This window comes from Lepisma saccharinum, chromosome 4 (genome assembly GCF_977018435.1).
Source record: "Lepisma saccharinum chromosome 4, izLepSacc3.1, whole genome shotgun sequence".
In the NCBI taxonomy this organism is placed as follows: domain Eukaryota; kingdom Metazoa; phylum Arthropoda; class Insecta; order Zygentoma; family Lepismatidae; genus Lepisma; species Lepisma saccharinum.
In genome coordinates this window covers 38,119,285-38,134,915 of record NC_139232.1, presented here as the reverse complement: position 1 = coordinate 38,134,915, position 15,631 = coordinate 38,119,285, and the positions used below count along the sequence as shown (strand labels likewise).

Here is a 15,631-nt window from a genome sequence, read left to right as displayed (position 1 = left end):
CTTAGAGAGAGAGGGGTTGGAGAGAAAGATTGCACGATGAAAATGCAATGAGCACACAATGTTGATTTTCATCCATCAGCAAACAAATTTCTCATCAAAATTCAGGACCAGAAAGAGGAGTGCTTTCTCCTAAAACGCCGGGTCCCTCTCCTTTGCGATAAAAAAAAACGAGAGGAAAAGAAGACACCCAAAGAAGAGAGAAAACTAGGAACAAGAAAGAACGAAGATCTTAAAGACAGAAGGCGGAACAGGAGCCAACTTTGGTGCTATCTGGGAGTCAGGATGGCTATTTGCACGCCTGTTTGGAAGCTTTATCTTGTAGGAGACCTAACTTTCTTCCAAGTGGGTCCACAATTAGATGCATTCTCTAGAGTTTGAAAAAAAGTCGTCGTCTAACTGAAAATCTACGCCCAATGTCGAGAACGCAAACTCTTCTTCTTCTTTTTCCCAGGGACAAACTAAGTTTCGCAAAGCAAAAACTTGCTTTAAGCGAATCCGTAGCTATGTCACCACCCTTCATTAATTGATAACACATCTCTAAAAATGTCTTCATAAAATTTGTTCTTGGAAACACAAAACAGAATATCATTGTAGTATAAAAAAGTCGAACGAATTAACTTCTCTTTTCTATATGGAAACCATTATGGGAAGAATAAGATCTCCACATTATAATTTACTTGCGTAATATTCAACCTGTTAATGTACTTCAAAATGTTTTATATCTTAATTTCTTTAGGATTTGGTAGAAGATAAGTGAAACTCTTCGCTGGGAGGCGCTTTCGACGTCATGAGTATTTCAAAGGCAACAGATACGACAGCGAAAAATCAGGTGATGCCAGGGCTAGTAGCTAGCTCGCTCTGTAGTTCAGTTGGAAGAGAAATGGCACGGTGTGTTGGGTTCGAGTCCTGGTCGAACCTGAATTTCTCGCTCAAATTTCTACATTATATATCATATCTACCGTTGTATGTAGTAAAAATTATCCGAGATGTTGTGAAATGTTCATTCTAACGTTCATACCTCCATCCCGGACTTCGCGTCTGAATGACAGAATACCAAAATCTTATTCTAGAGATTGATTTGCATATCACACATTGCTTAATTTACACTAATATACTAATACACGAAATTTGACAAAATCAGCCGTCGTGCCTTTTTTCGAACACCCTACATATTGTGCTAGACCTCTAATTTTCTATTTGGCAACGCATTAACAAAAACGAGGTCACCCAATATACCAGGAACGTTAAGGAAGCATTAGAATTAACAGCGCAGTAAAATGCATAAATCCATATTATACACGCCGATCTAGTTGATTCATCGCTAACCGCTTGTGAATAAACAAGTACAACATGATTGGAATTCCAGTGCAACTGTAAAAGACGAGGGACACATTCCAATTTTTATAATTTTATTTTATAAAGCTTGCGAATGAAAACAGAAAGAAGGGATATTTTAACTGGATGATACTTTCTTGGAACGTGGGTGAGAAGACCACACACGACGAGATACAGAGGAACGTTTATCACCCTCTAAACATCTTACCAGGAAGGAGAAGCCTTTTGATGTGGCCATTCTCTCGCCGGTTACGGCTAAGATTGTCTTCATGTTCGCAGGAGATAGGTGCAAAAGCAGGTGGCGGTGAAATGGCCTGTGATCACTCTGGATCCCCTGCTGGACTTTGGAGAGAAAAGGAGCTTTTGGGTGGAGTAAAAATATTACAGTGGAATAAATTCCGAATCATGTCACGAGAAAAAATAAATGGCGGGGAAACTTCCTTTCACAATACCGAAGTGGTGGAAGTATGCTTGTTTTCTTTCTTGCTTGCTTGTAGGTTACTGCGTCGCAAACTAGGAATGATGTATGGCACTTTGGGAATAATTTATGAAAATGCATTTCCTTTGAGCTGAAAAATAATGATGTACTTGTTAATTTTCGATTACGAGCTTTATGAGAAATTCACCTCTCCTTAAATAAAATTCACTTGATTAAAATTACACTGTAAATTTTATATATATATATATATATATATATATATATATATATATATATATATATATATATATAGTGATTTAATGAACATTTGCAGATCAAAATATTCGAACTTAGTAGTTTGTATTTCAGTGCTTTTTCAACTCAAATTACTTCAGCAATCAGAAAATTAATTTCTATACAGAGGGTGCGCAAAAGGTTTGCCCCTGACTACGGAAGTTTATGGTTGCACACATGTTACTTACTCCCTCTCTACCTTTCCATCTGCTAGAGTTATACACTGCTCCCGCCTATGTCGAGACTTGCAGATTTCATCTTTGTGAAGTATATCGTCATGCACCTGAAGCCACTTTTCCGCTGCACTTATTAACATCCTTCCCCCCCCCCCCACACACACACACAGAGGGTCGTTATGCAAACGCTTACCACTAAGTACTTCGCTCAGTTTCGAAAAGAAAAGCAGCCAGAATATGCAAAATGAGGTGAATCTTGCAGTAGTCGTGGCAAAACATATTTCATTGATTGATTGATTTGGTTTATATTACTTGGCATTTGTGCTACTTCTCGCTAAATGCGAAGATGAGGATCGATGAAGGGACACTTGCAAGGAAAGCCCAGGCTAGGATTCGAACCCGGGGACCCTGCCTTCGTAGCGCGCTGTACTAACCACTCCGCCACGGAGGCAGGCAAAACATATTTCAATCTTCGGGCAGCATTGCGGTGTGAGATTTTGAAGCAACAACACCCCTTTTGACCAATATTCTTCGTCATTTCTCTTTGACTGTGTTCCTTAATAGTACTTAATAGAAGTAGGGTGCGTTTCGTCTATCTTCATACACAATCGGACAAAATAATACCTAGCTGAAAAAAAACCTGTCCTTAAAGCTGCTGCACCGAAATCTTCTTAGAGACCGAGGAAGAGGGTAGTTTTCACTCTTCCGATTTCGATCTTTGTTGCATGGTCATGATAATGTACGCTAGGCTCGTTCATGGTGAAACATCTTTAGAATCATTGCTAAAAGGAACCTAGTTACAGAGCGATTGTCTACTTTCTCTACCTCAACATTCCTTCAAGAAACAAAGCGAAAACAGACACAATAAAAACACATTAAGGCCGTGATTGTAATTTTTGGAATATAAGTGAGTAATGATCCTATTATCTAACGAACACAATGAAAAAAATAATCATCAACTAATCATGATCAATGAGTGCCCTTTGTGTGTTTCCCACTTACACAACACATGTGAAAATCAAGCATAACATGTAAACAATAAAAAACATATATTATAATGTTTGCCACCATCAAATATGGATCTTGAACCTTGCACAGAAACACTGGATATTGGGAAATAATATATATACTGTTTATGGACATTTAATGTTCATGCAAATACATTTACAATGTGTACGCACAAAGTGTAAGTATCCTTAAATGCATGAAAACTCAATCAATTTATTAAGGGTTTACTAAAATAACGAACGAGGGAACGAAATGAAAACCATTTCTACACGGTACTTTTATTTATGAACATGGCAGCATATAAATCCGTTAATCACGTGCGAAAACATGCACACCGCCTTTCAAAATAAACTATACATAAACACAGTAATCACGTACCGAGACGCATGAAACAACTCCATAGGTAATATCCAATACCTCGCAGTGAAAAACAGAAACAATATAGGGCCAGTAGCTTTAATGGTCAGGCATAAACAGATTTTTTCTCGCAATTTTATTTTCGATATTTCATTTGATGCTCCGGGGGCTTCAATTGTGGGACCGTATCGATTGGCTGGGACTAGTAATAATCATGTTCGATGCCGCAATCACGAAATAGACATGGTACCCTACGGCGTCCTCCGCTTTAGTCAATGACTCGATCGAGCATATGTTTTCCTGCCGTTGTTCAACCCTAATTGTTCGTTATTTGGCAGTGGCGTGCAATTTGTTGTTTGCAACGTGGCTTTTCTTTTATGCTTCGCTTGATGAACAGTGTGAATTATAAACATTTTGTTGGTCTAAATTATTGCTTTCACATTCGTATATGGAATATAAAATTCTCGGAGGGGATCTATTCGGATAAACATTCTACAATGAGTTTCCCATACTAGGAACACGTTAATTTAGTTGTATGGAAGCTCATTTCCGCAATACCCATTTTGAGATACCACAATTTATAAACCAATTACTACTATTTCTATGAAGAGAAAACGAGGAAAATCAGTACAGAAAATATGTTAAATGAAGTCAAAGATTACTTGTAGGTATCTGCGCGAATGACAATGGAAATCCTAGTGTTACTCTGCAAAGAAATATTTGTAGTATGAATATACGGGAAGTAAAATTCTCCAAAAACTAGAGTGAGTTTTCGGGTAAGCAAAATCTACTGTAATGCATTGTTTATACTATATATGATGCAGATAATATATAAGTTTGACTCTAAGATTTCATTTCGTAAAATACGAAAGGTTTTCATATTAAGGTTATTAAATTAAACTTAATTAATGGTTACGTGTGTGCGTTTTCTCTTGATACTTCTAATAAGCATGCAATGAACAATTACATACTCGTATTAAACATTGTATAACAAAATATGATCAATTAGGGATAAAAGTTAAGAAATAATGGATACATTCCTCAGTCAAGATTGACCAAGAAAAGTTGGCACACCAGTCAAAGAAAGGCGTTCGCATTTTACATGTGGTATTAAAATGTGTGAAAAAAAAATTAGTATAATCTGAACTACGTGGTGTAACAACCCTTTCAGAGCCGAGGTCTGCAAGGCTATTTCGAAGACTGACGCGTAATCAACGCACGGAGATCCTTCGTCGCTGTTAACCGGCTTTCTAGACCTCATGTTGCATTTTTTGACTTTCAAGAAGCTCCCCCAGGTATCAGCACGATGCTGGTTCAACATCGAGATATGTAGAACACGGGTGGGTAAACACTCGGTTGTGCGAACCTATCTGGGTAGGTGCTCATCTTGGTCAACATGTAGGCATAAACATTAGCCGAATATAGAAAATAACGTCGTACACATCTGTGGAAAGAAATGGCAGTACACTTATACAAACAAATCTTATCAGTCCTGTTTCTTCAAATTTATTTACCAAGATAAGAAAAAGATGCACGGTTCTCAAAACATACGATGTATTTTGTAATTCATCCAGGTTACTTAATTTTCTTTAAAACAAAATAATAAGACCTGTGTGAATGAAGGAAATAAATACGTGATGATATTTTGGGACCAGCAAGGTATTCGCTCTGTAATTGTCGTTATTCACAATAGCCATGAAGTGTCAGTTGCAAATTGAGCGATTAAGGACTCAATTTGTTTCAAGTTTCGAAGTCATGAAGGGTCTGTATAAATAAACAACCTACGTTGTAATTATAACAATGAAGTTACTCACATCCAGTAGCATCCTACTGGTTGTTGAGTTTATTTACTCATATACTACTTCACTACTCATCTAAGTTGAACATGGAAAGAGCTGAGAGAACTAGTATATTCAAATCACATCCTGGATTCAAAACCAAGACCCCTGTAATCGAAAGTCGCGGTAACGGGCCTCGAGTGGTTCTCCTAGATTTTTTTCATGTTAGTCTATGCAGCAATTTACACCAATAAATTCTGTAGCAGAAATACTCTGGGGAGAATAATATTCCAGAATGAATCGAAAGTTCAGACGCTGGTCGGCTCAATAAAAGTTCCACAGTACATAGTAATTAATGCATAAACTTACTTGTATATAACTTAGAAACGAGTTAAATTATTAGCAATCCAGAATCGACTTTAAAAAAAAAACGGGCTGCGGTCTCATGGAGGTTTAGAACCACTCTTACGAAGATAAAATCAGGATACTTGAGAGAAAAAAAAGTCTTCAAAACACAGCAGGAACAGTTTAATAAGAATTCCTCACATCCCTTACAGGCGATCATAGCGTGTCGATTTTCATTTTCGATCAATGTTCCAAATGCGGCATGCCTGCCTGAGCAGGTGTCACGTTTCACCCAAATACAGAATCCTGCCTGTAGCAGCACCATGAGATTTGCTCTGCGTCTCTGCTTTACCCCCGGACGATCTCATTTGTAGAAGTTGCTTCCATTCAGGCCATAAAGTGAGTTTCTCAGATTGCTCTCATAGCGAGAAACGCGGAGCTGACACGACGCCTTTGCGGTAGTTTATTTTGCAAGAATTTATGTCCTTTGTTTCGCAACAAAACGACAAGGTGTAAGACTTCCTCCTGCCTATCTAACACAATGGAGCACGTCACAATGGCAGAAGACTTAAAAGACGGCACATTATTCGTGGAATGAGGAATGAACCTCGAGAAGGAGAGCGAAAACAAAGATGCAATCATGAAATAACAGGAAATTAAGATCAATGAAGAAAGAATACAAGATCCACGATTTGTTTGGTCGCAAGATGCAAACCAAAATGAAGTATCTTACATCCGTAACCGAAATCCAACCTTCTCATTCATTCAATACACTGAACATCTTGGGAGATTTGCTTTAAATCCTCAATGACTGTGAATGTTACGTTATGCATATTGTTATGAAATGGCAAAGAAACACTTCAATCTAATGTTTGTACCTAGTTTCCTCATAACAATCTTTAGACATTTTAGAACATTAAATGTTTTCTCTCTCTCTCTCTCTCTCTCTCTCTCTCTCTCTCTCTCTCTCTCTCTCTCCTCCTCCTCCTCCTCCTCCTTTGCTAAAATATATTTTAAAATATTGCTTAAATCAATTGTTGGAAGTTGTTGTCTTCCATAAATCTAGTATCTGGCGCTGCGACGCCAGGGTGCGAGTGTCCCTTCATGAATGTCATCACTCATCCTCATTGTCGCGATTAGCTAAAAGTGGCAGAAAAGTAATGCTAAATAACAAAACTTAAACCAAATGAAAAGTAGATTTCTGCTTGATAAATATATAAATCTGTTTTCTTTTGTCATTCCTTGTCAAGTAGTAGTAGTAGCTTATCTATATTTTATTTATTTTGTTTTTTTCATTCGTGTCTCCAATTCTCCAATATCGGGCCAAGGCTTACCTACCGACTGCTGGCCTCCCTCCCACGCGAGCCACCAAGGGGGCCTGGAGATCTGCAGCCAGACTAGGGGGACGGGTGGTCAGTCCGACCGACACCCAGCCGTTGTAGGACTTCGCGTCCGGATTACGCTCACTCACTCGGAGCTCCCCAATTTCCTCACGATGGTGAGTTGCCACCGGCCCTATACGTAGGCCGAATAAATTCCGACCAGAGCCGGATTCGAACCTACGCCGTCCCGCAGCGAACGATCTCAAGACGAGTGAACGCCGTAACCCGCTCGGCTACGGAGGAGGACTTTTTTTTTACACCCCGTGCGTGTGCGTTTACAGCAACTGACAGAAGCTCTTTCCTCTAAATGCAGGTCCACATGCCAAACACGAGCACGCTAAATGCATCCATTCGCAATTAGGAACATTAAGAAAACGAATACCGATAAAAGTCGAACCGAGGCTTACACGCAACGGCGCATATACTTGCATATTTGTACGCGTGCTGAGCAAATATCAAACAGCGGCGTGCTCGAAGCATGTTTCGCTTAAATTCCAAAACAGCACTTACGTTGCCCCGTAATCGCTACGTTTCAATCTCTGACTGCGCTGTACGAGCGCATAAAAAACACAGAGTAATCTATACTGTCAGTTCAAAATTGCCACATAAATCCTCCGCAACTGATAACTGTTAGTTACTGGGTGAGAGTTAGAGATTGCCTTCATTAAATCAGGGAATGGCTAAAACTACAAACGATACATATTTATCGTCGAGGATTTAGCACGGGAACCGAAGGAACGAAATGCATGTATTAATGAGTTGGTGGCCTTTTTAGTGGTTGCAAGTACATCCAAAGGCCTCAAGGTGAAAAAAAAAAAAACTTGCATCGGTAGAGAGCCGATGCGATGCGATGGAGGTATATGTAGGCCTTCGTCTGTGGAGATACATATAGCAATCCGGTTAACGTCAACTACAAAAATAAAGTTAATACGAAAGAAATAGATATTTTCAAAATTCTATAAAACCGAAACGGTTAAAAAAACAAAAACATGCCCAATGTGTGTGGCAGTGTAGGGAAGGATGGAAGTTTGCACTACTGATGTTGATCATAATGTCAGCGTTGGCTGTTGAGTCAAATCAAGGTAAAATCGCGGAAAGTCCCGTGGAGACGCTTACCTGTCACTCAGACGATGGCCATCAAGACGTCGGGAGCTAACACTCTGTGTGAAGGATATGTTAGAGTCAGAGGTTTTGTTCATCCACTTCCAGTAAATGTAGAAAGTAGAAATGCCAATTTCCTTCAGATTCATCTAATAATTAGATTTTCCACATCTCCTTGACCCTCTTACAAGTCCCAAGAAGGTCCAGTAACACTTGTTGCCTCTCACATATATGTCCCGCCTATCGGATTCTATTTTAGCTAATCATTCTACTAATATTACATGAATGCAGATGTCGTATACCAATTGAACATATACGCCGGACTTGATCTGCATCAGCAGTGAACGCCAGACCTGGTTACTAATTGTTGTTTGTCATCTGTCCGTGTATTGCTTCTCTCATGTATGTCTCAATATCATAGCCGTTCTTCGTGACGAGACTTCTTTCATTTATACCAATATGTAAGTTGTTGTACTCGTTCCGTTACTGTGTTCCTGAATTATACACATTTGTTTGTGTTACAAATTCTGTCTTATTCCTAACTCCATTTCTTGGATAATCTAAGAACTGAAAGAACCCGAAACTCAACAATGGCGACGAGGATCTTGGAAACTTCATCTGATACTTACGTCTCGTAATTTTACATATTTCTTGTGATTGTTCTTCAAGCTGTCTGTTGGAGGTAAGAATCTCTGTACACAATGCAAAAGTTGTCACAATTTTCTGAATTCTGCAGGGAGCAGGAAAGTATTAAACAATACTTCGATAGATTCGAGCATTTCTGCAAAGCTTCAGACATTCCCGATGATAAGGCTAAACATGTTCTATTAGCAGCAATAGGACACAGAACGTATGCTGATTTATACAATCTCATACAACCTAAATCAATATCAGAGCTCAGTCTTGCTCAAATTCAACAAACATTAATCCGCCATTATGAGCCCAAGAAGAATTTCGTACTTGAAAGGCATAAGTTTTTTTCTTATTAAACAGAAAGATAATCAAAGCATTCCTGATTGCATTGTGCAAATCAAAAAGCAAGCCTCAAAATGTGATTTTGGTGATCTCACTGATTCAGTGTGTCGCGACGTATTTTTTCTTGGTATCAGAAGTGTGCGCGTTAAAAATAGACTGTTATCAGATCCTGATTTGACCTTGAAAAAGGCAATATATACGGCCATGTATCTCAACGAGCTAGAACTAAATGAGGGAATTGTTAACCAAAGTCAGTCAAAGAATGCTGTAGAACATTCTGAAACTCCGACTGAATTCACTTCGCAAATCCAAAACAGGTACAAGGGCAATCTTCGAATGAACATCAGACAAAATAGAACTGATACAAGGAATATTGGTAACAAATCAAACAATGATTCTGGTAAACCGTGTGATAATTGTAATTCTTTTCATCCTAATGGAAAATGTCCAGCTTTCGGAGCTACTTGCAGATATTGTAAAAAGAAAAATCATTTCTTAACAGCCTGCAAGAAGAGAGAATATAACAATTCCAGCAAAAACAGATTGGTTTCTAGCACAAACATTCTGCTTAACACACGTATCAATGAAAGATCTATCAATGTTCCACCTAATTCAAAACCTACGATTGTACCAAACAATCACAGCAATTTCAAACATATAATCCGAGAATCATCCATTGATTTTTCAGATTTTAATGTGCCGTGCATTCCCATAGATCACAAATTTGCAGATATTCAAGAAGAAAAATCTAAGAGCGAATTTGTTGATTACAGTGCCGCTGGTATCCAATATAACGCTCAGTGTCCAGAAATTTTCACTACTTTCTTTACTAAAGAAAGTTAATCTGTTTGGCATACACAGGGATCGTTGTTTATCGACTTACAAGTCAACAATTCTAAGATTCCATTCCTAGTGGATACAGGTTCTGTTTATACTTTAATTGGCAGTAGACAATTTGAGTTTTCATTGCGAGGTTGCACTATACACGATTTTCCTATCATCTTGAAAGCAGAAAATGGTAATAATCTAGGTGTTTTAGGAAAAGTTAACGTTGAAGTTGTATTTCAAGGAATGAAACATAACTTAGATATGATTGTTGTAAAGACAAAATCGAATCGTGAGATTATGGGTTTGTCTTGGATTGATATTTTCATGCCTGAATGGCGAAACATTTTTGTTTCACATGTTCCTCAGATGGTTGCAACTACTGTTGAATCATCAGCAATAAAGGAACTGGTTGCGAATCTAAGGAAAGATTTTCCTATACCTTTTGATGGTGACATGTCCAAGTCGATCAAGCGCTTCGAGATAGACTTGCCATTGAAAAACGATGCTACACCAGTGTTCAAGAGATATTACGACGTCTCGTACTCGCTTAAGGAACCAGTCAAGGATGAATTACAGAAGTTGGTTAGTGACGGAGTCATTGAACCGATCAAATCATCATTGTGGGCTTCTCCTCTTGTTGTTGTTCGTAAGAAAAATGGTGAATTAAGGCCATGTGTGTCCTACAAGAACACTGTAAATCCGCAACTTAGGAAGATGGGACATCCGTTACCTAAAATAGAGGACCTCTTCAACAAGATGGTTGGTTGTAGTTGGTTCGTTTCATTTGACCTTCGAAGGGCTTACCTTCAGTTACGCCTATCTCTACAGGCTCAGAAGGTCCTTGTCTTCAACACGGAACCGGGTTATTCAGACAGTTGAAGCTTCCCTTCGGAGTAAACTCTGCCAGTGCCATTTTCCAAGCCACGATGGAGCAGATATTGATGGGTGTAGACAAGGTTTCCATTTTCCAAGACGACATTTTAGTAGGAGGAGTTACTCTTGAGGAGTGCAATGATAACGCACGAAAGGTGCTGAATCTTTTCTCCGATTATGGCGTCCGGATAAATGAACAAAAGTCTGTGTTCTTCGAGCAAAATGTGAAGTATCTGGGACATTCTCTTTCACAGGAGGGAATTCGTCCTCTGAAAGAAAACATTGATAAAATAATTCAGTGTAAGCCACCCACTAATGCTGGCGAATTGAAGTCATTTCTCGGTACGGTCACGTATTACGCTTCGTACCTGCCAAACCTAGCTGACTATGTTGCCAGTTTATATGATTTGTTGAAGAATGGGGTGCGTTGGTCATGGACAGATGTTCATCAGAAGGAATTCCAGGATGTCAAGGATCTGCTATCTAAGGACTTAGTACGCACAGTATATGATCCTTATAAAGACTTATACCTAATGTCGGATGCATCTCCTACCGCTACGGGAGCAGCCATAATGCACAAGATAAACGGAGTCCTAAAGCCTATCATGTGTATGGCCGGTACTTTATCTGCTGGGGAAAGGAACTACACTCAATTAGAAAGGGAATCACTTGCATTAGTCCGTGGAGTAAAATACTTTCACAAGTATCTCACTGGACGACATTTTGTTGCGTTCACCGACTCGAAACCTTTATCTCACCTGCTGGATCCTAGAAGTAACCTGCCTGCTTTAGCCATCAGCAGAATCAACAGATGGAAGTTAGTATTGGAAGAATATGACTTCAAAACTGTTTACACGCCTCATGTTGGGTTGGCTGATGCACTGTCTAGAATTTGTGTTGCAGATGATCCAGTTCATGATTATGATGATGATTTCGCATGTCAGTTGATAGCTGAGCCGGTTGTCCTTAATCTTATTGAATCTTCGGTGTTGACGCGCATTTCGCTGGAATCACAACGTGATCCTGAGCTTTCTAAAGTCTTCGAATATGTTCAAGGGAGATGGCCACAATTCATCGGGAGAACAAAAGGTCATCCTCTCAGAAAAATATTCGACAGGCGATATGATGTCCACATACAGAAGGGATGTATTTTCGTGGGCGAAAGACTGGCCCTACCTGGATCTTGTATCCAAAGTGTCCTAACTCTGTTGCACAAATTCCACAGGGAACATGTAAAATGAAGGAAATAGCTCGTTTTCGATAACAATACGAAACTTTCTGCTACGATTTCATTTTTCATCTTCATCTCTATTACGTTTCTAAAGATTTTTATTCCATAGTGAAAATTACGGTTAAGTATATTTAAAACTTCAGATGTATATATTAGACAAGAGCATAGTACAACATTATTATGTTTTCAAACAGCGCTGATCCGATGTCGATGTATCAGTATCGATATCAGAAAGTATCGGTTGGATTTTATTTACCGATATCGGACAATACTTTCCCGCCATTTGGATCATTCGCGGGGTTCACAAAAATGCCACGCGATAATTTTGCGGAGTTTAATGATCCTGAAAGTTGTGCAAAATTCGAAGTTGCCATTGATTTTGCACAAATGCAAAGTGAAAAAAACGGCATTTTATTATTCTGAGGTAATTTTGGAATGTTTTAAAGGAAAACGCTCCAAAACTGCTGAAGCATCGGTATCGATTGGAATCGGTAAGAGTATCGGTATGGTTATCGGTTCAAAGTGGTATCGGATGAGCCCTAAATTTGGATTTCTCCTTTAACATCAGCATCATGTGAGTTTGAGAATTAGTTCAAATTATTCAATATGAAAGCATGTATTCAGCTTTCTCTGCGCTGACTTTCAAACTTATCGTCTGTGCTGCTTTTAAAATTATTTTGGTTTCACCCTTGTTTATAGTTATTTTGCATGTATCTTGTTCAAAACAGCTATAAACCCCCTTCCGATCTGCTCCTAAAGAAGTCCGTTTGTAAACCAGACCGAGCGAAGAACTTGAGCTTGTGCACGCCTGTCACGTAAGAGTCATGCATGGAGTCTCAATTGATCCCGGAACTTCCCGGTTTTCCTTGGAGCTGGGCTGACCTCGCACGGCCTAAAATCTGAAGCGCCGGGGCGGTCCTCCGTCTCATAAATCCAAGACTCCAGGAATGCAAACGATTCCCGGGGTAAGGCATTCATCTCGGTGCCCTGGCGGGGAGGCGCATTCCTCCGCGCAGTTTAATCATCTTGATTTGCAAGCGAGTTCGAGGGGTCGCAGCAGTCACAACCACGACGCCGTTCGGTGTCAGTTTTGACAGCTTGGCTTATGGTTAATATTTTGTAATAGCTGATGCAATATCTAACAAGGAACATCATAAGATTACTCTCGAAGACCTCGATAAAACCTACACTTCGATTCAGCGTTCAAAACCGTGAAAATGGCATGAACATTTCGAATCCCTTTCGACAGTAAAGAGTTATATAAGCGAAAGAAATGTGATCCTAAAGGTGCACATGTACAAAACAATGAGAATTTCGATTGGCGAAACGGCCGAGCACTTGTCTGTAATGATCAAGGCCATGCGATCGATCACCGATTGGGAAAGTCATTTGTTTTTAAAAAAAAATATCTCAACTGAATTCCATATTAATTATAAAAAAAGGTAAAGTGCTCCCCTGTGCTTAGCACCACGCCATGAAGGTGTATAGGGGGTGTGGGGGTAACGTCCCACACTTTCTTGATCCGGTCGTGAGTGGGGGTGATGTGATCAGCATCACACCCCAGACCGCCTTTACCCTCCCAGGGTTTCCCCCAGGTACCCATGTTATGGGCGCCGGGGCAGCTTCCAACGTTAGAAAAGTTCCCGGATTTGAACCGGCCGGGGATCGAACCCGGGACCTTTAGCATGGCAGTCAGCCGCGTTACCGACTGAGCTACCGCTTATTTATAAGGTTAGTAAAGAACTGGGATCCGGTTTTTAGTAGATGCACCCCTGCTTTGTACGCATCAATACAGAGTTTCTAAAACAGAGAAATTGAACGTAGTGTTTTCTCCCGACTAACCTTTCATGAAGGGTTTAACCTCGCCCCCTCTAATCCGGGGTTGTGTGCACGCCTATGACTCAAAGCATATTTCAAAGTTGGTATTTTAGAATCAGCAAGTGAGATAGCAAAATAATTTTGAAAGTCAGCAATGAAGCTTAAAAATAGTAGCTACCTTCTGCAATGGTAACACGGTTAAGCATTGTTTTCATGATTTAAAAAAAATCACTAAATATGCTGACCAAGGCATTCTGCATTTTCTTATAAAACACTTAACACGTGAAGTTTCAGCCCTATGTCAGGATCTTCCTCAGGCTCAGGCTGAAGTTTAGTTTGGTTTTGAGTCTGAGGAAAAGAAAACCCTGATACAGGGTTGAAACATCACATGATAAGTGTTTTATACAGAAATAAAGACTGCCTTACTATTTTTCCACCTTCTGCAAACTCTGTAAATTGATTATTTTATATAGATTTTTCTACCTGAGTGTTGGTTCGGCCATGATGATGAATTATGTATTCATGGAAGAGGGAATAACCACACAGTTTTCCCGGGAATGTGGATCTTAAAACCACTAGCTCTTCGAAGCATGTTAGAGGAACCATTCCACCAGCAACGAATACTTGTATACTAGCACAAGGCACCGTATTTAAAAAGATAATTTATTTCAAGTAGAGTTAAAGTAGGTGCGAACAATTTGAAGTTACAACAAAAAAATAAGTATAGTAATATATCATTTCCGAATAGGTATTATCTTTGACGTATTTTCAATTTAGACGCCAGATCGAAGTCTCTCCTTTGCTCCCAAACAATCCATTATCACTTAACTGATTGATTTGACGAAGCGAACAAAAACTTCAGAATCAGGAGGCCGAACACGTACGAACTCAAACGTAAATTCCACCTCTCAATACGTGCCCCGCGCTCTGAAATTGGAGACAATAAATCTGCAAATCTCAGCGAGTGCTGTTACCAATACCCTTCTCCCTAACACACGTCTGTAAAACGACTCTAACCCGCTCCCCGTCCAAAAAAAAAATACAGAAAGCAAAGAGGCAAAGGCATTAATCTTCCAATCCGACAACTGAAAGCAGTGCGAGAGAAATTATACTATTTGAGACTGAATTATTAACCCGTTTTGCGTAAATTATTAATCCATATATTTGCTTACAACAACCTTACAAACGTTTCCGCAATAACCTTCGCTACTGTTTTCAACAATGAACCAATAGTTTTATAAAACTGTAAACTTCACGTTAAGGAAACTACACTCTCTATATCCGAGCATCAATAAAAGCCAATTGCTTTTGTTCATGTGCATACTTTCGAATATTGCTAAAAATAAGCTACAGGATATAATTAGAATATAATAGAAGTATAATTAACTAGTATGATAAAAAGAGGTCCGATGGTGTAGTATGTATATATAAAAACATGCAAAGATAAATAATAACACCTGCAATAAGTTACAAAGCAGAAAAGGTAAATTCCATTGTATATTAAGTTTCTACTTTTATTAAGAATTCGACAAACACAGTTTGTAGAGATATGTACTGGAATGTTTAAGAAACACTTTCTCAGTTAAAAAACACATTAAAAAGAAAACGAATTATAAATGTTCATTCCAGTACAGGCTGATTCCAAAAGGATGGCGCAAAAATAAATTCAATTTATTCATACCTGGCCGAGCCTAATTCAATTTTAATTACTA

General features: G+C 39.1%; 1 protein-coding gene across 13 annotated transcripts in view; it reads right to left on the bottom strand.

The window, feature by feature from the left end:
* Positions 1-15,631, bottom strand: part of Camta (Calmodulin-binding transcription activator) — an 816,835-nt gene that overhangs the window by 373,820 nt on the left and 427,384 nt on the right. The window lies entirely within an intron of this gene.